Source organism: Hylobates moloch, unplaced genomic scaffold, assembly GCF_009828535.3.
Source record: "Hylobates moloch isolate HMO894 unplaced genomic scaffold, HMol_V3 SCAFFOLD_21, whole genome shotgun sequence".
Lineage (NCBI taxonomy): Eukaryota > Metazoa > Chordata > Mammalia > Primates > Hylobatidae > Hylobates > Hylobates moloch.
The window spans coordinates 24,886,705-24,910,212 of record NW_026652296.1 but is presented as its reverse complement, the minus strand read 5'-3'; the positions used below and the strand labels follow the sequence as shown (position 1 = coordinate 24,910,212).

Below are 23,508 nucleotides of genomic sequence, written 5' to 3'. Positions count from 1 at the left end.
GAGGTTGTGGTGAGCCAAGATCACGCCATTGCACTCTAGCCTGGGCAGCAGAGTGAGACTTAGTCTAATAAATAAATAAATAAATAAATAAATAAATAAATAAATAAATAATGAAATTATACATTTCCTACTGAGAACTGCTTTAGCAGCATCCTACACATTTTGATATGTTGTTTCTATTTTTGTTCAATTTAATATATCTTGTGATTTATTTGTTTACCATGGGTTAGAGGTATGTTGTTTTAGTTTGAAGTATTTTATGTTTTTGTAGATACTTTATTGCTATTGATTTCTAATATAGTTTTACTGTGGTCAGAGAACATACTCTGTAGGATTTCAATCTTTTTATATTTGTTGAGGTTTAATTTATGGTCCAGCATATGATCTGTCCTGGTGAGTGTTTCATATGTACTTGAAAAGAATGTGTATTTTACCATTGTCGTGTGTTTGTTCTATATCTATCAGTTAGATCAAGGTAGTTGATGGTGTTTCTCTGATAAATTGATTTTTGTGGTTTTTTTTTCCTTTTGGTCTAGTTCTGTCAATTTCTAAGAGAAGGTTGTTAGGTTGTTAAAATCTCTGTTATTGTGGATTTGTTCATTTCTCCCTTTAATTTTGTCATTTTTGCTTTGTATATTTTGAAGATCTTTTAGATGCATACACATTTATAATTTTTTTTTTTTTTTTTTTTTTTTTTTTTTTTTTTCACAATTTTTTTTTTTTCCCCGGGTGGTGTGCAGTCGCTTCAACCTCTGCCTCCTGGGTTCAAGCAACTCTCATGTCTCAGCCTCCCGAGTAGCTGGGATTACAGGAGTGTGCCACCACGCCCAGCTAATTTTTGTATTTTTAGTAGAGACAGGGTTTCTCTGTGTTGGCCAGGTTGGCCTTGAACTCCCGACCACAGGTGATCTGCCCACCTCGGCCTCCCAAAGTGCTAGGATTACAGGTGTCAGCCACCGTTTCCGGCCTAAATATAATTGTTGATATGGTTGGTTTTTGGTCTAACATTTGGCTGTGTTTTGTCTTTTTTTTTCTTTTTTTAAAGACAGAGTCTTGCTCTATCGCCCAGGCTGGAGTACAGTGGTGCGATTTCTGCTCACTGCAACGTCTGCCTCCGAGGTTGAAGCGATTCATCTGCCTCAGCCTCCTGAGTAGCTGGGATTATAGGCACCCGCCACCACAATCGGCTAATTTTTGTATTTTTTAGTAGAGACAGGGTTTCACCATGTTGGCCAGGCTGGTTGTCTGTTTATGTTATTTGTGTTTTGTTCTTTTGTTTCTTGTTTTTTAGGTTAACTGATTTTTTAAGAATTTCATTTTAATTCATCTGTTAGCTTCTAGCTGTATTTCTAGCATTTTTAAAGAGGTTACTCTATGGATTATGGTATACGTCCTTAACTTTTCACAGTTCACTTAGAGTTAACATTTAACCACTTTGTGTAAAAATGTTCCATTAACCTCCCCCATGTTGTAGTTGTCACATGAATTATATCTACATATGCTATAAATTCCTTTTTTAAAAAATTTTTATTTACATATTTTTTTGAGATGGCATTTCACTCTTGTTGCCCAGGTGGAGTGCAGTGGCGCGATCTTGGCTCACTGCAACCTCCGCCTCCTGAATTCAAGTGATTCTCCTGCCTCAGCCTCCCAAGTAGCTGGGATTACAGGCATGTGCCACCACGCCTGGCTAAATTGTTTTTGTATTTTTAGTAGAGATGGGGTTTCACCATGTTGGTCAAGCTGGTCTGGAACTCCTGACCTCAGGTGATCTACCTGCCTTGGTCTCCCAAAGTACTGTGATTATAGGCGTGAGCCACCACACCTGGCCTGCTATAAATTTCATAATGTAGTATTATAAGTTTTGCTTTACACAATTATGTATGTTAAAGACAATAAGGCAAAAAGCGGCAGTCATATTTACACATGCCTATTTCCAGTGTTCTTTATTTCTTCGAAGATTTCTTTTCAGCAGGAAGAATTTCCTTCAGATTTTCTTGTAGGTTCCTGATGACAAATTCTTCTGGTTTTTGTTTAAACTTGACTTTTTTTTTTTTTTTGAGACGGAGTCTCGCTCTGTCGCCCAGGCTGGAGTGCAGTGGCGCGATCTCGGCTCACTGCAAGCTCCGCCTCCTGAGTTCACGCCATTCTCCTGCCTCAGCCTCTCCGAGTAGCTGGGACTACAGGCGCCCGCCACCACGCCTGGCTAATTTTTTGTATTTTTAGTAGAGACGGGGTTTCACCATGGTCTCGATCTCCTGACCTCATGATCCACCCGCCTCGGCCTCCCAAAGGGCTGGGATTACAAGCATGAGCCACTGTGCCGGGCCTTGACTTTTTTTTTAAAGATAGAGTCTCACTCTGTTTCCCAGGCTGGAGTGCAGTGGCACAATCACAGCTCAGAGCAGTCTGGACCTCCTGGGCTCAAGTGATCCTCCTGTCTCAGTCACTTGAGTAGCTGGGACTACAGGCGTGTGCCACCATGTCCAGCTAATTTTTTTTCTTTTCTCAACTTTTAGTTAAAAAACAAACAAGACTATGTGTCTATAGAATTGCCTACTTTTCATTTGGATAACTTAAAAAAATTTTTTTTGAATAGTTTTTTTTTTTTCTTGGCCAGTTGCTATATAGTTAACATAAATGTGGTAGAGCAGCTGTTTGAAAATAGTGAATCTCAGCACTCTGGGGGGTCGAGACGGGAGGGTCACTTGAGGCCAGGAGTTCAAGACTAGCTATACTGAAGGCCTTGCATCAACATAGTGAGACCCTCTCTCTTCAAAAAATAAAAAAATTAGCCTGGCATGATGGTTCATGCCTGTAGTCCCAGCTACTTGGGATGCGGAGGTGGGAGGATCAATTGAACCAGGGAGGTCGAGGCTGCCTTGAGCTGTGATTGTACCACTGCCAGCCTGAGTGACAGGAAGACCCTGTCTCTTAAAAAATTTTTAAAAATTGGCCAGGCGTGGTGGCTCACGCCTGTAATCCCAGCACTCTCGGATGCCTAGGCAGGCAGATCACTTGAGGTCAGGAATTCGAGACCAACCTGGCCAACATGGTGAAACCCCGTCTCTACTAAAAATATAAAAATTCGCTGGGTGTTGTGGCGCATGCCTGTAGTCCCAGCTACTTTGGAGATTGAGGCAGGAGAATCGCTTAAACCCAGAAGGCAGAGGTTGCAGTGAGCTGAGATCGCACCACTGCACTCCAGCCTGGGTGACAGAGTGAGATTCCATCTCAAAAAAAAAAAAAAAAAAAAAAATTAAAAGAGTATTGAATTATTCATTCCTGGCTCATCTCTGCTGCTATTCTCTTAGTCCTCTGTCTAACTTAGTCCATAGTGTTGTGTTTCAGCCTCGAGGGCTTGTCAGGGCAAGTGATCTTCCTTTTTTTGCTAATCCTCCTCTCAGTGTCAGGGCTCTTTTCTTCCCAGCCTGCTCTTCTGACATGTGGGGCAAATTACTAAAGTTCATATATAAATGAGGTGGAAATTTAATCTCGGAATTTAGTTGTCTGTCTTGGCAGGGAGAGCTCTAGATGACAGCCACATCCCTTGTGACTCAGCAGACTAAGCTTTTAATTATGTTGTCTTAAGGGTGGTGTTATGTTAGACGTCACTTGAAATTTGTAGTTAGTTGTTCCTACAACCATTAGGAAATACGCCGTGCATATAAGTGAGGAGGCTAGATTAGAAGCTAACTCCAGTGCCTTTTGTAAAGTTTACATATTTTATGGGGTCTTGGGCTCTACTTTTTCCCAAAATATACACATACATAATTTCTGTCTTGTGCTAGCTAACTTAGTTATGTTTCTGGATTGTGGAGAGGACAGAATCAAGTATAGTAAGGGTGGGACAGGTGAGTCTAGGGGAAAAGGATGATGGTGAGATTTCATGTCGTCTTTTGCATCCTTACAAAGATCTCACAGTAGCCTTTCTAAGGGAATAATTTTGAAACCATTGCAACTGATTGAAGCACTTATCTATTTTCCAAGAGGGTTAATAGTAAGGGTGGAGGTCAAATTACTTTGAGCTTGAGCCAAGAGGAATAAATATAGCATGGAACCCATTACTGTATTTTTTTTTTTTTTTTTTTTTTGAATGAGGTATTTGCTTTTTGCTTTAGTGACTTAAAAGCCAGAAGAGATGGCTGGGCCTGGTGGCTCATGCCTGTAATCTGTAATCCCAGGACTTTGGGAGGCCAAGGTGGGCAGATCACTTGAGGTCAGGAGTTCGAGACCAGCCTGGGCAACATGGTGAAACCCCATCTCTACCAGAAATACAAAAATTAGCCGGGTATGGTAGCAGGCGCCTGTAATCCTAGCTACTCGGGAGGCTGAGGCAGGATAGTTGCTTGAACCTGGGAGGTGGAGGTTGCAGTGAGCCGAGATTGCGCCACTGCACCCAGCTTAGGTAACAGAGTGAGACTCTATCTCAAAAATAAAAAAATAAAAAAGCCGGAGAAGAATGCAGTTGTGACTGTTGTAATTGGGCAAGCATTCATTTATGCAGTAAAACAGAAGTTAGTAATTCCCCTAGAAGTTTAGAGGTCTCAGGCCGGGCGTGGTGGCTCACGCCTGTAATTCCAGCACTTTGGGAGGCCAAGGCGGGCAGATCACCTGACGTCAGGAGTTAGAGACCAGCCTGGCCAACATGGTGAAACCCCATCTCTACTAAAGATACAAAAATTTGGCTGGGCGCAGTGTCTCACGCCTGTAATCCCAGCACTTTGGGAGACTGAGGCGGGCGGATCACGAGGTCAGGAGATCAAGACCATCCTGGCTAACACGGTGAAACCTCGTCTCTACTAAAAATGCAAAAAAATTAGCTGGGCGTGGTGGCGGGCGCCTGTAGTCCCAGCTACGCAGGAGGCTGAGGCAGGAGAATGGCGTGAACCTGGGAGGCAGAGCTTGCAGTGAGCCGAGATTATGCCACTGCACTCCAGCCTGGGCAACAGAGTGAGACTTCATCTCAAAAAAAAAAAAATACAAAAATTTGCTGGGCATGGTGGTGGGTGCCTGTAATCCCAGATACTTGGGAGGCTGAGGCAGGAGAATTGCTTGAACCTGGGAGGGAGAGGTTGCAGTTTGCTGAGATCGTGCCACTGCTCTCCAGCCTGAGAGACAGTGAGACTCCATCTCAAAAAAAAAAAAAAAAGAATTTTAGAGGTCATATTATTCTCTGAAAATGGGCTGCTGCAAACATTTAGCAACTGCCTAGTAAGTGCCAATGCCAGACCCTATTCCTTTCTTTTTTTTTTATTTTTGAGTCAGTCTCACTCTATTGCCCAGGCTGGAGTGCAGTGGTGTGATTTCGGCTCACTGCAACCTCTGCCTCCCAGGTTCAAGCGATTCTCCTGCCTCAGCTTCCCACTTTCTTTTTTTTTTTGAAGGCGGAGTCTCACTCTTTCGCCCGTGCTGTAGTACAGTGGTATGATCTTAGGTCACTGCAGCCTCTAACTCCTGGTCTCAAGTGATCTCTTGCTTCAGCCTCAGACCCTATTCTAAGCTGTCTCATTGGTTGATACTCTACAAGAAGCACAGAATAAACAAGAGAGAAAAACAAATAGAAGTACAGGTCCATTCAGTTAAGTTCTTTTTACTAAATACCTGGTAGAAGTGGGACACTTTGCCACAGGATCCAGATCAGTGATTCTAACCCATGAAATCTTGCTGTGTTTGTTGTTAGTTATAAAATGAATGGTCACTGAAGTATCAAAAATTAACAAATGATTTACTTGTAAATTAACTAGTTAAGATTTAGCATGATGTCTGTAATAGTTTTTGCAAATTATTTACTTTTAAATTAACCAGTTAAGATTTAGCGTAATGCCTATAGTATTTTAGCTTTAATGAATTTGTGTTCTCTATGGTTTCTTGAGCAGGAGAGTCATAGATCTACAGCCATTTTAGTTTGGGAAGTTGTGTGTGTCTGTGGTTTTTCATATCATCAAGTATGTATTGTGATGGAAAACTGATAGAGAATTCATTATTCTGGGGGTTAGAGAGATGAATGCGACATCTGTTCTAGGCCCTTCCAGGTCTTTCTGTCCAGACGAATGGATGAGACTTCAGATACCTATGATACAGGAAAGTAAGATGATGTTATGACAAACTTAGAATAAAACTATGAGAATAGAGAGAAGAATGACAGTGATAATGTGTGCCTGCTACATAGAAATTGATCTCTTCAGATTGGCGTGTGCGAGGTTTTCTTGCTCTAGGGAGATTCTTTAAGCAATCACTATGTCGACAAACACAGATGTTTCCCTTTCTGAATTCATATGATGAAGATCAGGGATCCAAACTTATTCAAACAGCTAAAGAGGCACCATTCGTACTTGTTGGAATAGAAGGTTTTGCAGCAATTGTTGCATATGGATTATACAAATTGAAGAGCAGGGGAAATACTAAAATGTCCCTTCATCTGATCTACATGTGTGTGTCAGCCCAAGGCTTTGTTGTAGGAGCAATGACTGTTGTTATATCATGTATGGAGAATTCTGGGCGAAACCTAAGCCTTAGAAGAAGAGACGCTGTCTTGGTCTTGTAGGAGGAGCTTGCTTTAGTTAGATGTCTCGTTATTGAAGTTACGTATTATTGTTGAAAATAAACTAATTTGTATGGGTTTAGATGGTAACACGGCATTTTGAATATTGGCTTCCTTTCTTGCAGGCTTGATTTGCCTGTTGACCGAATTACTAGTGACTAGTTTACTAACTAGGTCATTCAAGGAAGTCAAGTTAACTTAAAAGAAACATGTCACCTAAATGCACTTGATGGTGTTGAATGTCCACCTTCTTAAACTGTTAAGATGAACTTAGTTCTAAAGAAGATAACAGGCCAACCCTGAAGTACTCCCAGTTTGCTGCAGAATCTCACATATTTTGGATGTTATAGAAGGGTCCTATTTGCCCCAGTTAATTTAACTTTTTTTCTGCCTGTTTTGTGGACTGGCTGGCTCTTTTAGAACTCTGTCCAAAAAGTGCATGGAATATAACTTGTAAAGCTTCCCACAACTGAAATATATATATGTGCGTGTATTTAAACCAAATCTAGAAAACTTACAATACAGCTGCATAGTAGTAGTATTTATTAAAGAATCACAATTGTAAACATGAGAATAACTTATGGATTCTAGTTTAGTTCTTTAGTAATTGCAAATTATATTTTTGCTGTTGTTAGAATAATTTTTAAATGTCATATTGAAATAGAAATATGTATTTTAAGCACACATGCAAAGGTAAATGAACACTGTTTAAATGTGTGCATTGCTTATTTTTTCTGTAAGAATTGTAAACATTAAACTGAACAAATTACCTATAATAGTTTTGATTAATGTCTTAAGAGCAAGCTGGTTTGTCCAGACAGTATACCCAAACTTTTATATACCATTGAATGTTATTACACTTGTGAAATTCTCTTGTCTAACCTGAATTTACATTCCATGGTGGTAACATGGTATATGTATTGTTATTAAAGTAAGTGACCCATGTCAAAAAAAAAAAAAAGAAATTGACCTCTTCAAGACCGGCCTGGGCAACATTGTGAAACCCCATCTCTCCAAAAAAAACAAAAAAAAAAACAAAAAAAACCCTCCAAAACAAAACAAAATAAAACCCCAAAAACCAAATTAGGTGGGTGTGGTGGCATGTGCTTGTAATCCCAGCTACTTGTGAGGCTGAGGTGGGAGAATCGATTGAGCCCAGGAGGTCAAAGCTATAATAAGCCATGATCATGGCAACACTGTGCTCCAGAGCTGTGACAGAGTGAGACCCTGTGAAAGAAGGAACGAAAGAGAGAAAGAGAAAGAAGAGAGAGAGAGAAAGGAATTAATTGACTTCAACTCACTTACTGAGCCTTTACCATATGCCTAGGACTGCTAACTGTTGCGTATGCAAAGATGAGTGGGCACTCCTGGTCTTAGTGTTCATTAACTGCTATTTGGATTCACTATTTGCCTCTTGGGGAGAGGTGATACTTAGGTTGGTGCTTTAGGGGCAGGGATGGAAGAAGGTGGTACTTGCACAGGACCCTGAAGGATGGGCAGCAGTTAGGCATTTGAAAATGGAGGCAAAGCAGCTAGCACAGTATGACCACAGGGCAATTTCTGAGACTCAGTATGTGTTTTGACTTAATTGCAGACTTCCTGAAGTGGGTTAAGGTGGGGTAAGTTGCTGCCAAACTGAGGTTGGTTGCTTTGAGGAATTTACTGAGAAACTGAAAAATGCTTCATTTTCAGGATAGGGAGATAGCCTGTGTTGGCAGGATTGCTTTCCTTCCATTTAGCTATTTTGTGGCCATAAGGTATTTTTTCTACATATATTTTAAAGAAGTTTTTATTTTGAAATAATTTGTTATTAAAAATGTTGTTAAAAAATGGTACAAAGAATATACCTTTAACCAAATTCCCCAATTGCTAGCAATTTACCATATTTACTTTATTATTCTATTTTTTAAAGTACTTTTTCTAGCTGGGATGCGGTGGCTCACGCCTGTAATTCCAGCACTTTGGGAGACTGAAGCGGGCAGATCACTTGAGGTCAGGAGTTCGAGACCAGCCTGGCCAACATAGTGAAACCCTGTCTCTACAAAAATAAAAAAATTAGTCGGGCATGATGGCACATGCTTGTAGTCCTAGCTACTAGAGAAGCTGAGGCAGGAGAATCTCTTGAACTCGGGAGGCGGAGATTGCAGTGAGCCAAGATCGTGCTACTGTACTACAGCCTAGATGACAGAGCGAGACTCTGTCTCAAAGAAAACAAAAATTTTAAATTTTTTTTAGAAAGTACTTTTTCTGAATTGTTTAAAAATAAGTTCCAGGCCGGGCGCGGTGGCTCACGCTTGTAATCCCAGCACTTTGGGAGGCCGAGGCGGGCGGATCACGAGGTCAGGAGATCGAGACCACGGTGAAACCCCGTCTCTACTAAAAATACAAAAAATTAGCCGGGCATGGTGGCGGGCGCCTGTAGTCCCAGCTACTCGGAGAGGCTGAGGCAGGAGAATGGTGTGAACCCGGGAGGCGGAGCTTGCAGTGAGCCGAGATCGCGCCACTGCACTCCAGCCTGGGCGACAGAGCGAGACTCCATCTCAAAAAAAAAATAAAAAAAATAAAAAAAAATAAGTTCCAGACCTTTATCTCTAAATTTTTTTTTTTTGAGACGGAGTTTCTCGCTCTTGTTACCCAGGCTGGAGTGTAGTGGTGCGATTTCTGCTCACTGCAACCTCCACCTCCTGGGTTTAAGAGATTCTCCTGCCTCAGCCTCCCAAGTAGCTTGGATTACAGGCACATGCTACCATGCCCGACTAATTTTTGTATTTTTAGTAGAGGCTGGGTTTCACCATGTTGGCCAGGCTAGTTTTGAACTCCTGACCTCAGGTGATCCACCCGCCTTGGCCTCACAAAGTGCTGGGATTATAGGCATGAGCCACCGCACCCGGCCTCCCTAAGTACTTTTTAGAAAATCCTATATTTAATTAGCCGGGCGTGGTGGTGTGCGCCTGTAATCCCAGCTACTCGGGAGGCTGAGGTGGGCGAATTGCTTGAACCCAGGAGGCGGAGGTTGCAGTGAGCCGAGATAGCATCACTGCACTCCAGCCTGGGCGACAGAGCAAGACTCTGTCTAAAAAAAAAAAAAAAAAAGAAAAGAAAAAGAAAAAAAATTCCATATTTCCTAAAGACAAGGACATTCTTTTACATTACCACAATATAATTTTCAAAATTGGGACCTTCTTCAGACTTTATCAGTCTGTGCCTTTCACCCCATTTATGGCAACCATCTTGTCTTTATTCTGTATACTTTTTTTGGGCAATTGAAAAAATATTCATAAATTTGAAAAGAACTCCAGAAATATACAAGGATAATTCAACTAACATTCTTGTCTCCCATAGTCCCATGGCCCACTACTGTTAGTATTTGGTCATGCGGGCCTCAGGGCCATACACTGGCCTGCAGGGCCCAGCTTCTTCTGGCCACCTGTTGCCTCACCTTCCTGTTGATTCTGCTGCAGCCACATGGCCTCCTTGCTATCCTGCAGGCATAACTTATGGATTCTAGTTGAGTTCTTTAGTAATTGCAAATTATATTTTTGCTGCTGTTATATTAGAATAATTTTTAAATGTCATCTTGGGCCGGGCGCAGTGGCTCACACTTGTAATCCCAGCACTTTGGGAGGCTGAGGCGGGTGGATCACGAGGTCAGGAGATTGAGACCACGGTGAAACCCCGTCTCTACTAAAAATACAAAAGAAAATTAGCCGGACGTGGTGGCGGGCGTCTGTAGTCCCAGCTACTCAGGGAGGCTGAGGCAGGAGAATGGCGTGAACCCGGGAGGCAGAGCTTGCAGTGAGCCGAAATTGCGCCACTGCACTCCAGCCTGGGCGACAGAGCGAGACTCCGTCTCAAAAAAAAAAAAAAAACAGTCATCTTGAAATAGAAATATGTATTTTAAGCACTCATGCAAAGGTAAATGAACACTATTTAAATATGTGCATTGCTTATTTTTTCCATAAGAATTGTAAACATTAAACTGAACAAATTACCCATAATGGTTTTGATTAATGACTTAAGAGCAAGCTGGTTTGGCCAGACAGTATACCCAAACTTTTATATACCATAGAATGTTAATACACTTGTGAAATTCTCTTGTCTAACCTGAATTTACATTCCATGGTGGTAACATGGTATATGTATTGTTACACTCCTACCTCTGGGCCTTGTTCAAGCATACTTTTATTGAGTACTTTTTATCCCCAGCCAGAGCAAGTAGATCCATTGGGAAACATATCAGTAATGTGATGGGTAATATTTATTTATGTATTCATTCATTTATTTGTTTGAGAAGGGTTTTGCTCTGTCATCCAGGCTGGAGTGTAATGGCATGATCATAGCTCACTGCAGCCTTGACCTCCTGGGCTTAAGCCATCTTTCCACCTCAGCCTGCTGAGTAGCTAGGACTACAGACATGTGGCACCAAGCCTGGCTAATTTTTAAATTTTTTGTGGAGACGGGGCCTAGATATATTGCCCATGCTAGTCTTGAACTCTGGGCCCCCGCCTTGGCCTCCCAAAGTGGTGGTATTGGAGGTGTGAGTCACTATGCCCAGCCCTATCTTCTTTCACAATTACATATAATTAGGCCAGGCACAGTGGCTCAAGTCTGTAATCCCAGCACTTTGGGAGGCCAAGGCAGGCAGATCACCTGAGGTCAGGAGTTGGAGACCAGCCTGGACAACATGGCGAAACCCTGTTTCTACTAAAAATACAAAAGTTTAGCCAGGTGCGGTGGTGTGTGCCTGTAGTCCCAGCTACTCAGGAGGATGAGAGAGGAGAATTGCTTGAGCGTGGGAGGCGGAGGTTGCAGTGAGCTGAGATCACGTTATTGCACTTCAGCCTGGGTGACAGAACGACACTCTGTCTCAAAAAAAAAAAAAAAAAAAAAAAAAAAGAAGAAGAAAAAAAGAAAAAGAATATAATTAGCTAGGCATTGTGGCACACACCTGTAGTCCCAGCTACTTGGGCGGCTGACATGGGAGGATTGCTCTAAGCCCAGGCATTCGGTGTTGCAGTGAGCTATGATCCTACCACTGCACTCCAGTCTTGACAACAGAGTGAGACCCTGTCTCTGGAAAAACAAAAACAAAAACAATTACGTATAATTTATTTCATTGTATGGATGTTCCATAATTTATTTACCTAGCCCCTGCTGAAAGATATTTAAGTTCTTTCTAACTTTTCCCTATTAATTCTCCCTGTTTTACAGACAAAAAGCCTAATATTTGGCATGAAGGAGTGACTTAGCTAGAGTGGCACACTTCCTAATGGTTGGTATTGTAGAGGTTGGTAAAATTAAATTAAATTTTTGTTTGAGACAGGGTCTCACTCTGTCATCCAGGCTGGAATGCAGTGGCGCTGTCACGGCTCACTGTAGTGTTGACTTCCAGAGCTTCAGTGATCCTCCCACTGTTCAGCCTCCTAAATCATTGGGACCACAGGCACTCGCCATCACTCCTGGCTAATTTTTGTATTTTTTGTAGAGACAGGGTTTTGCCATTTTGCCCAGGCTAGTCTCGAACTCCTGAGCTCAAGCAATCCACTTGCCTTGGCTTCCCAAAGTGCTGGAATTACAGGTGTGAGCCAGTGTGTCTGGCCCAGAGTCTGTAACTGTTGTTTTCCTGCTGAGTGCCTAATTCCATCTGGTAAGATGCTGGGTGCTATATAAATCAAGTGAAATGAACAGAGTCCCTGCCTTTAGGGGCATTGCACAGTATGTGATGGAAACTTCTGCCCTCGGGGCACTCATTAAAGCAGTGTGTACACTCAGAGTAACAGGCTTAGTAGGGTGGCTAGGTTTGGAGGGTAGTGTGTGGTACAAGTGATGTCAGTACTCCAGGACTGGGTGGTGCCTTTTGAATTCTTTGAGTTGTGGAAAATGTCTTGATCTGGAAACTGAATGGTGTTTCTGGTGTTTCTTTGGAAACATAGGTTTAGTGGTTCGTGAGTACAGGACGATCCAGAAAGATTGCTGGGGGAAAGGGAGGTTGTTGGAGAACTCATTCACCAGGAATGTGTTACGTAGGTAAGCAGGAAATAGGGCGGGACCACGACCATCTTCAGAAGCATCCAGCCAGGCCCCTGGAAGCTGGGATGCTGCGTTAGTCACTGTTTAGTGATTGCTTTCCTGAGCTGGTGCCATAGTCTTGCGTTTTTAAACCGAGATGGAGTCACAATCGAGAAATTGGTGTGAAGGAGGCTCATGGGCAGCAGGAGGAGGAGGAGCTGGGAGGGCAACACATCTAGTCTAGAGCTAGCTGTTCCAACCTAACTCTGGCATTTGGGGCAGCTCTGCCACCTTGTGGAATGAGTGCTCAGTGATTTTTGTGGGGGCTGAGTGCAGAGATCTGCATTCTAGGGGCTAGCCTTGAAATGTTCACCAGGACTGTATGTTGGTGTGGTTCCTTTCCTTCCACTTAAGTATTTGTGGCTTCAAAGTATTTTTCCTACGTATGTAGATGCATATTTTTTCCTGAATATATTTTTAGGAAGTTTTTATTTGGAAATAATTTAGATTTATACATCTATGTAGCATGGGTTAAAAAAATGACAAAAAGGCCAGGCGCGGTGGCTCACGCTTGTAATCCCAGCACTTTGGGAGGCCGAGGCGGGCGGTGGCTCACGCTTGTAATCCCAGCACTTTGGGAGGCCGAGGCGGGCGAATCACGAGGTCAGGAGATCGAGACCACGATGAAACCCCGTCTCTACTAAAAATATAAAAAATTAGCCGGGCGTAGTGGCGGGCGCCTGTAGTCCTGGCTACTCGGAGAGGCTGAGGCAGGAGAATGGCGTGAACCCGGGAGGCGGAGCTTGCAGTGAGCCAAGATTGCGCCACTGAACTCCAGCCTGGGCGACAGAGTGAGACTCTGTCTCAAAAAAAAAAAAAAAAAAAAATGAGTGGGCTGATCCCACTCTATATTATCTATTGCTGTGTGACAGTATTACCACAAATATAGTAGCTGAAACAACACATTTGTTTTCTCACAGTTTCTGTGGGTGAGGAGTTCAAGCATAGCTTAGCTAGGTCCTCTGCAAGCTTACAATCCAAGGGTTGGCTCAGGCTGTGTTCTCATCTGAGCACTCTACTTGGGAGGGTTCCAGGCTTACCTGATGGGTGGCGGCATTCAGTCCTTGTAGACTGAGGGCCTTGGTTTTTGCTGGTGCACTCAGTTCCTTGCCTCACATACAGTAGCTCACAATGTAGCAGCTTGTTTCACTAAGACAGCAAGGAAGAGTGTTTCCTAGGAAGACAGACACTGTAGTCTTACCTAATACAATCATGAAAGTGACATACTGTCTCCTTTGCCATATTCTGTTAGAGACAGGTTACAGTTTTGCCCAGTGGCAGTATCCTAGCCAATGAGGTTTATCCGAGGCATGATTATTAAAATAATTGAAAACTTTTCCCAATACACCACGGTGACAACTTGCAACATAGGCTGGCAATGGCAATTTTTGACATCTCTACAGAGACTGAATTAAAAAAAAAAAAAAAGAAGAAGTTACAGGTTCTGCCCTCACTCAAGAGGAAGAGAGTATATCAGGGCGTGAATACTAGGAGGCAGGGATTATTAGGAAACATTTTAGGGTTTAACTCCACACCCTCCTCCGAAAATAGATAAAGAAAACACTGCTTAGGGTTACCTTTTTTTTTTTTTTCTTTCTTTCTTTCTTTTTTTTTTTTTTTTTTATTGAGACAGAGTTTCGCTCTCGTTGCCCAGGCTGGAGTGCAACGGCGCGATCTCGGCTCACTGCAACCTCCGCCTCCCTGGTTCAAGCAATTCTCCTACTTCAGCCTCCTGAGTAGCTGGGATTATAGGCTTGCACCATCATGCCTAGCTAATTTTGTATTTTTTAGTAGAGATGGGGTTTCTCCATGTTGGTCAGGCTGGTCTCCAACTCCCGACCTCAGGTGATCCACCCACCTTGACCTCCCAAAGTGTTGGGATTACAGGTGTGAGCCACCACGCCTGGCCTAGGGTTACCATTATTAAAAGCAAAATTTGTGGACCGTTTTTCTCTGCACATACCAAAGTATAGTAGTAATTTAGGAGCAACAAGAGCAAAGGGTGACTCTTGAGATTTTTAGCCTGCATGCCCAGGAGAGAGCTCTGTGCTTTTTCTTGATTCCTCCAAACAATAATTTGTTAAACAGGAGAGAGAAGACAGAGCAGGTAAATGATAATACCAGTAACTACTTGGAAATAGTGATTTTCTTTTTTTTTTTTTTGAGACGGAGTCTCGCTCTGTTGCCCAGGCTGGAGTGCAGTGGCGCAATCTCGGCTCACTGCAAGCTCCGTCTCCCGGGTTCACGCCATTCTCCTGCCTCAGCCTCTCCGAGTAGCTGGGACTACAGGCGCCTGCCACCCCGCCCGGCTAATTTTTTTGTATTTTTAGTAGAGACGGGGTTTCACCGTGGTCTCGATCTCCTGACCTCGTGATCCGCCCGCCTCGGCCTCCCAAAGTGCTGGGATTACAAGCGTGAGCCACCGCGCCCGGCTGGAAATAGTGATTTTCATACTGCTTTTAAAAGAGGAGTAAACTGGTTTCAGTAGATGACCTTATCCCAAGAGTAATTGAGTTCCCTCTCACTTTTGAACCAGCACCTTTTAGGATTTAATTTACAATATTTTCTTCTGGGCATGGTGGCTCATGCCCGTAATCCCAGCACTCTGGGAGGCTGAGGCAGGAGGATCTCTTGAGCCAAGGAGTTGGAGATCAGCCCTGGGCAACATAGGGAGACCCTCATCTCTCTCTCTTTTTTTTTTAAAATAATAATTTACATGTCTTCTGCCCTCTGTCTCTGAGTAACTGCTCTCATGTTGACAAGAACCATATTAGTATGCTAAGAGTGGATGATGTCACTTACTGGTGTCACCAGCTGCTGCCATGTATGTTCTAAATGAACTGTCCTCCCATAGGAGAATACACACCTGTGTGTGAGACTGGGATTTATGTAGACTCTGGCCCAGCAGGCCCATTTGACAACCAGTGGCCCTCTTAGTTTCTTTTTTTGTTTTGTTTTGTTTTTTTTTTTTGAAATGGAGTCTCGCTGTGTCACCTAGGCTGGAGTGCACTGGCACAATCTTGGCTCACTGCCACCTCTGCCTCTGGGCTCAAGCGATTCTCCTGCCTCAGCCTCCCGAGTAGCTGGGATTATAGGTGCACCCCACCACGCCCAGCTAACTTTTGTATTTTTAGTAGAGACGGGGTTTTGCCAAGGTAGCCAGGCTAGTCTCAAACTCCTGACCTTGTGATCTGCCCACCTCGTCCTCCCAAAGTGCTGAGATTATAGGCATGAGCCACCGTGCCCGGCCCTATATATAATTTTCTATTTTGCTCATAATATTTTGAGTTTTATTTTTTATTTTTATTTTTATTTTGAGACAGAGTCTCACTCTGTCACCCAGGCTGGAGTGCAGTGGCACAATCTCAGCTCACTGCAACCTCCACCTCCTGGGTTCAAGCAATTTTCGTGCCTCAGCCTCCCGAGTAGCTGGGACAACGGGCACACGCCACCACGCCCAGATAAACTTTTGGATTTTTAGTAGAGATAGAGTTTCACCATCTTGGCCAGGCTGGTCTTCAACTCCTGACCTCAAGTGATCTGCCCGCCTCAGCCTCCTAGAGTGCTGAGATTACATGCATGAGCCACTGTGCTTGGCCATATTTTGAGTTTTAGTTCGCATGGTTATACCATGCATATTCTGTTTCTTAATTAATTTATTTATTATTATTTTTAAATTATTTTTGAGACAGGGTCTCACTCTGTTGCTTAGGCTGGAGTCTCAGTGGTGCAATCTCAGCTCACTGCAACTTCCGTCCCCAGGTTCAAGTGATTCTCCCACCTTAGCCTCCCAAGTAGCTGGGACTACAAGCATGCACCACCATGCCTGGCTAATTTTTGTATTTTTTGGTAGAGACAGGATTTCCTCATGTTGTCCAGGCTGGTCTTGAACTCCTGACCTCAAGTGATCCACCCACCTTGGCCTCCCAAAGTGCTGGGATTACAGGCATGAGCCACCACCCCCGGCCCTATTTGTTTATTTTTGAGACAGTTCTCTCTCACTCTGTTGCCCAAGCTGGAGTACAGTGGTAGGATCACAGCTCACTGCTGCATCGACCTCCTGGGTTCAGCCGATCCTCCTGCCTCAGTCTCCTGAGTGGCTGAAACTATGGGTGCGTGCCACCACACACATCTACTTTTTGTATTTTTTCGTAGAGATGGGGTCTCACTGTGTTGCTCAGGCTGGTCTTGAACTCCTGGGCTCAAGTTATCCACCCACCTTGGCCTCCCAAAGTGCTGGAATTACAGGTGCGAGCCACTACGCCTGGCCTATTTTAAAATGTAGAATTTTTTTTTTTTTTTTTTTTTTGAGACGGAGTCTCGCTCTGTCGCCCAGGCTGGAGTGCAGTGGCGCAATCTCGGCTCACTGTAAGCTCCGCCTCCCGGGTTCACGCCATTCTCCTGCCTCAGCCTCTCCGAGTAGCTGGGACTACAGGCGCCTGCCACCACGCCCGGCTAATTTTTTTTTTTTTTTTGTATTTTTAGTAGAGACGGGGTTTCACTGTGGTCTCGATCTCCTGACCTTGTGATCCGCCCACCTCGGTCTCCCAAAGTGCTGGGATTACAAGTGTGAGCCACTGCGCCCGGCCTAAAATGTAGAATATTTTTGCTGAATACATAATTTTAATGTTCCTATTGTGATTTTATTAATTACCACTAATCCTTCATTGTTTGATTAATAAAGGAGGGCAATTAGATGTTAGAATTTTGCAGACTGTACCAGTGACACATGGTCCCTTGGCTAGAATTATGCATAACTTTGATTGTTTTGAGCAAACAACTGTGAGGTCAGTGACAACAATAATGACAAATAATATTCAAGTAACCTCTTGCTGTTAATAATACTGGGTTTTGTGGCCAGGCGCGGTGGCTCACGCCTTGTAATCCCAACACTTCAGGAAGCCAAAGTGGGCAGATCACCTGAGGTCAGGAGTTCGAGACCAGCCTGGCCAACAGGGTGAAACCCCATCTCTACTAAAAATACAAATTAATTAGCTGGGCATGGTGGCACATGCCTCTAATCCTAGCTACTCAGGAGGCTGAGGTAGGAGAATCACTTGAACCCGGGAGGTGGAGGTTACAGTGACCCGAGATCGCTCCACTGCATTTCAGCCTGGGTGAGAGAGTGAGACTCTGTCCCAAAAACAAAACAAACAACAATAAAACAAAACAAAACAAAACAAAACTGGGTTTTGTCTTTAACTGCCTCATGGAAACATATAGGAGAGTTGTGAAATAAGTATTCTTATTCCATTTAACAATGAGGAAACAGTCTTGGAGAGGCTAGCTCCCATGTTTGATGTGACAGTACACTAACATAAGTAAGAGAAGTAAAGAATGCAGCACATTCCAGGCCAGATACAGTGGCTCATGCCTGTAATCCCAGCACTTTGGGAGGCCAAGGTGGGTGGATCACCTGCAGTCAGGAGTTTGAGACCAGCCTGTCGTAAATGATGAAACCTGGTCTGTACTAAAAATACAAAAATTAGCCGGGCGTGATGGTGGGTGCCTGTAATCCCAGCTACTTGGGAGGCTGAGGCAGAAGAATCGCTTGAACCCGGGAGGCGGAGGTTGCAGTGAGCTGAGATCACGCCACTACACTCCAGCCTGGGCGACAGAGAGAGACTCTGTGTCAAAAAAAAAAAAAAAAAAAAAAAAGCAGCACATTGGGTATTTCAACAGTTTAGAAAAAGGAATGAACAAAACCAACTGTTATACAAATAGAAAGGGAAGGACTATAGGATCCATAAAGTACTTACAGGAATTCTTCAAGGCAGGACAGAATCTTTTCTGCTGAAAGACTAGGGTGAAGGCATTGTGCAAGGAGGTGGTATTTGAAGGATGAGCAAGACTTGGTTTGCATGTGGGAACAACATGCCAAATAGAGGGAACCACATGGCCTAGACTGGCTGAACTGGCAGCCTTTATTGTGCATACAGAGGTCTCCTTTTGGCTGTGCAAAAATTAGGATAAGGTTGCGAAGTCTGGAAAATATAATTTTTCATGTCTCTAAATATTTGGGTTCAAAAGTAAAATAGTCTAATTTGCAAAACCTTAACGAGAAAGGGACCATTGCGTTTAAGTCTTGGTGTTTATGTCTTTTTTGTGTTCTATTTTTTAATATTATTTATTTATTTATTTACTTTTTGAGACAGAGTTTGTCACTCTGTTGCCCAGGCTGGAGTGCAATGGCGCAATCTCAGCTGGTTCAACCTGCCTCACCTCCTGATGGGGTTACAGGCATCCCCACCACCCCCACTAATTTTTTGTATTTTTTTTTTTTTTTTTTTTATGGGTGACATTCTCCTTGTTCCCATTTCAATACATGGCATTGGTTCAAACCTTAGCCTCCAGGTTCAATTATTCTCCGTTCACCTCTGATACGTGGACTACAGGATCACCACCATCCTGGCTGATTTTTTTTTTTTTTTTGTTTTATAGAGACGGGGTTTCACCCCTTGGTCAGGCTGGTCTTGAATCTGACCTCAAAGACTGCCTGCCTCTTACAGGCGTGAGCCACCGCACCCGGCCAATTTTGTATTTTTAGTAGAGATGGGGTTTCACCATGCTGGTCAGGCTGGTCTCGAACTCCTGACCTCAGGTGATCCACCTGCCTCAGCCTGCCGAAGTGTTGGGATTACAGGCATGAGCCACCACGTCTGGCCTTTTTTCTTGTATTATAATTTAACATATCCCAAACATTTTCTCATCATTAAAAAGTTAGCATAAACATTTTGGCTGGGCGCGGTGGCTCATGCTTGTAATCCCAGCACTTTGGGAGGCCGAGGCGGGCGGATCACGAGGTCAGGAGATTGAGACCACGGTGAAACCCCGTCTCTACTAAAAATACAAAAAAAAATTAGCCGGGCGTGGTGGCGGGCGCCTGTTGTCCCAGCTACTCGGAGAGGCTGAGGCAGGAGAATGGTGTGAGCCTGGGAGGCGGAGCTTGCAGTGAGCCAAGACTGCACCACTGCACTCCAGCCTGGGCAACAGAGCGAGACTCCGTCTCAAAAACAAAACAAAACAAAACAAAAAAAACATTTTATTCATATATAATATTTTTATCTACTTTTTTTCTTTAGAGCTCTACTTCTGGAAGAATCTACTTTTTGATTTGTGGTTCTGAAATGATAGCAAATTGTGTAATTTGTCAGATTTTATCACAGGCTATTATGCAAAACTGATTCATACCCTGTTTGCAGCTTTTCTCACTCCGATGCTTGTGTTGATTGTTTTTTCCAGCAGTGCAGGGTAGATTATCAACTGGCTTGTAATCAGAAGAGCTTGCTTGTATCACAGTGAGTTATACTTCACTGATTTCACTGGGAAATCTTACTTCCTGAGTTTCCATGGTTAAAGATTTGTAATGCCCAAATCTTCTTTTGATGTTTATTCCATCAGAGAAAACAGAAACTACTTTGTCTTAGTGTTGCCAAATTGAAAAGAGCCTTTGGTTTGGCCAGGGTCTTTGTGATAGTGACACCTAGCAGTGTCTTCCCTCCTGAGGAGCATCCATGCTCACCTGAGCCTCTCTGATCCTAGTACTGCCTGTCAGAGGCAGCTGGTCCACCCGAGTGCCAAGCTTGCTCTCCTTTGGAGCTTCAGCTGTACTAACTTTTGCTTAGCTGTGAGGAATCAAGGATTTTGCTTTTGCAGGGGGAGTTTTTATCCTGTAAACTAAACTCGCTTGATTTGAAAGGTTTACTGGATTGGCAGATTATTAGTCTGATTATTAGTCCAGTCATATCTATCTTTCAACAGATAGCTTGGCCATGGCTTTCTTTCTTTCTTTTTTTTTTTTTTTTTGAGATGGAGTTTCACTCTTGTCACCCAGGTCAGTGGTGTGATCTTGGCTCACTGCAACCTCCGCCTCCTGGGTTCAAGCAATTCTCCTGCCTCAGCCTCCCAGGTAGCTGGGATTACAGGCATGCACCACCACACCTAGCTAATTTTTGTATTTTTAGTAGAGATGGGGTTTTGCCATGTTGGCCAGGCTTGTCTTGAACTCCTTACCTCAAGTGATTCACCCACCTCAGTCTCCCAAAGTCCTGGGATTACAGGCGTGAGCCACCACTCCCAGCCGGCCGTGTCTTTTTTCTTTTTTCCTTTTGTTTTCAGACGGAGTTTGGCTCTTGTTGCCCAGGCTGCAGTGCAATGGTGTGATCGCAGCTCATTGCAACCTCCACCTAGCAGGTTCAAGCGATTCTTCTGCCTCAGCCCCTCGAATAGCTGGGATTACAGGCACCTGCCACCACGCCCGGCTAATTTTTTGTATTTTTAGTAGAGATGGGGTTTCACCATGTTGGCCAGGCTGGTCTTGAACTCCTGACCTCAGGTGATCTGCCTGCCTTGGCTTCCCAAAATGCTGGGATTACAGGCATGAGCCACTGTGCCCCGCCAACATGTACTGTTATTTATGTTTTAAAAAGATAAAACAATGTTCAGTATTTTGGTGGAACAAGCTTGGTACTATCCTGCATTGTATAAAGTGAGTATTAAAAAAGAAAATCTTTAGATGTCATAATACAAGATGTCCCAAAAGGTGGAGATAATAATCCCACTGAAATGTGAATAGTCATACTAGGAACCTTGTGGTTGGTTTTGAATTTCACACTTTCAGGAGGACGTAGACAAAATGAAGTGCTTTCAGGGTGATATGTGTCCCAGCCAGGGCATATGAAGACTGGTTGAAGAAATGTTTCACACTTGGTTGATAATTATAATAGCTGTCTCCAGCCATGTTCCAGAAATAACATAAGCCTGCTTGTGATGTATTTTATATTTGAAATGATAATGGCTTCCATGTGTTGATCACCTACTTTGTGTTAAGTACATACATTATCTATAACCTTTTCTCCAAATCTTTGAAATAGGTGGTATTCTTCCCTTAAGAATCTAGATAATTAGACTAGCTTGCACAGCTAATTTATGCTGCTAATGAAAGGTGGATCTGGGATTTAACGTTGTGCTTTTTGTATTATACCATACTGCCTCTGGCATGAGCATGCAGTGAGGCTGTGGGTGGTGGACACTTCCCCTCTTCTGCTTATGATCAGGTTAATTCCTGAAATTTAAAATGACATTGAATAGTCATAGTAGGCAATGTTGAGCACTTATGTGCCGTACACCTTTCCAGGCTCTTTGCATGTAATTTATTTAATTGTCACAACTCAGCGAAATTGTTACCATTATTGTCTCCATCCTGCACATGAGGAAACTGAGGCAAGGGGTGTAGGTGGAAGAACTCGGTTTTGAAATAGGCTGTCCAGCTGCAGAACCCATACTTAGCCCCTGTGCTGTTTGCTTTATGTAGATGACCATTGTGTATACACGAGTGCAAAGTTTTTGTTTTTGTTTTGAGACGGAGTCTCACTCTTATCACCCAGGCTGGAGTGCAATGGCACGATCTCGGCTCACTGCAATCTCCACCTTCTGGTTCAAGTGATTCTCCTGCCTCGGCCTCCTGAGTAAGCTGGATCTACAGGCGTGCACCACCATGCCCAGCTAATTTTTCTTCTTCTTTTTTTTTGAGACAAAGTCTCGCTCTGTTGCCCAGGCTGGTGTACAGTGGCGTGATCTTGACCCACTGCAACCTCTGCCTCCTGGGTTCAAGCAATTCTTCCACCTCAGCTTCCCAAGTAGCTGGGACTACAGGCATGTGCCACCATGCCTGGCTAATTTTTATAATTTTATTTGAGACGAGGTTTTACCATGTTGGCCAGGCTGGTCTCAAACTCCTGACCTCAAGTGATCTGCTCAGCTCAGCCTCTCAAAGTGCTGGGATTACAGGTGTGAGCCACCATGCCCCGCTAATTTTTGTATTTTTAGTAGAGATGGGCTTTTGCCATGTTGGCCAGGCTGGTCTTGAACTCCTGACTGCAAGTGATCTGCCTGCCTCAGCTTCCCAAAGTGCTGGAATTGTAGTCATGAGCTGCTGCACAGGGTTCCAGCCTTAGTCTTTTTTAACCTACAAAATGGCAAGTTTATATGATTTAACCTGATATAGATCAAGAGAAGGATATTCCAAATAAACTATTTTTTGTTTTAGGAAAGAATTGGATGTATTAAAGGTTTGTGTTTTGAACTTCTCCACTGACATATTTTTCCTGTCCAATTATTTGTCTAAGAAGTGTGTATTCTATTTTACATCGTGTCACTTTTGCTTCTCCTTTTTTTTTTTTTTTGAGACAGAGTTTCGCTCTTGTTACCCAAGCCAGAATGCAATGGCATGATCTCAGCTACTGCAACCTTCGCCTCCCGGGTTCAAGCGATTCTCCTGCCTCAGCCTCTGGAGTTGCTGGGATTATAGACGCATGCCACCACGTCCAGCTAATTTTTTGTGTTTTTAGTAGAAATGGGGTTTCACCATGCTAGCCAGGCTGGTCTGTAATTCCTGACCTCATATGATCTGCCCATCTTGGTCTCCCAAAGTGCTAGGATTACAGGCGTGAGCCACCGTGGCTGGCCAACTTTTTCTTCTCTTACCTGCAACTAATTGATCTGGCGTCTTTTATATCTCTTGTTATAGGTAGAAAGTGATTTTAAGGCATTCAGCTTTGGAATGTGTGTGTGTATAGGTTTTTGTTGGTTTAAATTGGCTCTATAACAGCATCCTTCAGACCACCAAACCTAATTTTGAAGTGTAGAGTATAATTTAGATCAAATTTAAGAATTTTTAAATTACTTCTGATTATGGGATGACACTTGAAAAAATAATCATAATACTTACCAAAGGTTTAACAGGCTACCTGCTTCCAGTGGAGATTGTGTGATTGTGTTTACAAAAAATTTGATTAACTCAAGAAAGGGCCATTCATTGCACACCGAATTCCTAATTTTTTATTTTTATTTATTTTATTTTATTTTATTTTATTTTATTTTATTTTATTTTATTT

General features: G+C 43.2%; 1 protein-coding gene, 1 non-coding gene and 1 pseudogene across 2 annotated transcripts in view; all 3 read left to right on the top strand.

Annotated features, from left to right (window-relative positions):
* The window catches only part of PHF20 (PHD finger protein 20), a 176,092-nt gene that overhangs the window by 98,229 nt on the left and 54,355 nt on the right, over positions 1–23,508 (top strand). The gene's annotated exons all lie outside the window — the stretch shown is intronic.
* Positions 5,395–8,110, top strand: LOC116460739 (HIG1 domain family member 1A, mitochondrial-like; annotated as a pseudogene).
* LOC116461586 (U4 spliceosomal RNA) lies at positions 13,877–14,019 on the top strand. Its single transcript, XR_004246118.1, has one exon. It is a non-coding gene; the product is annotated as a U4 spliceosomal RNA (small nuclear RNA).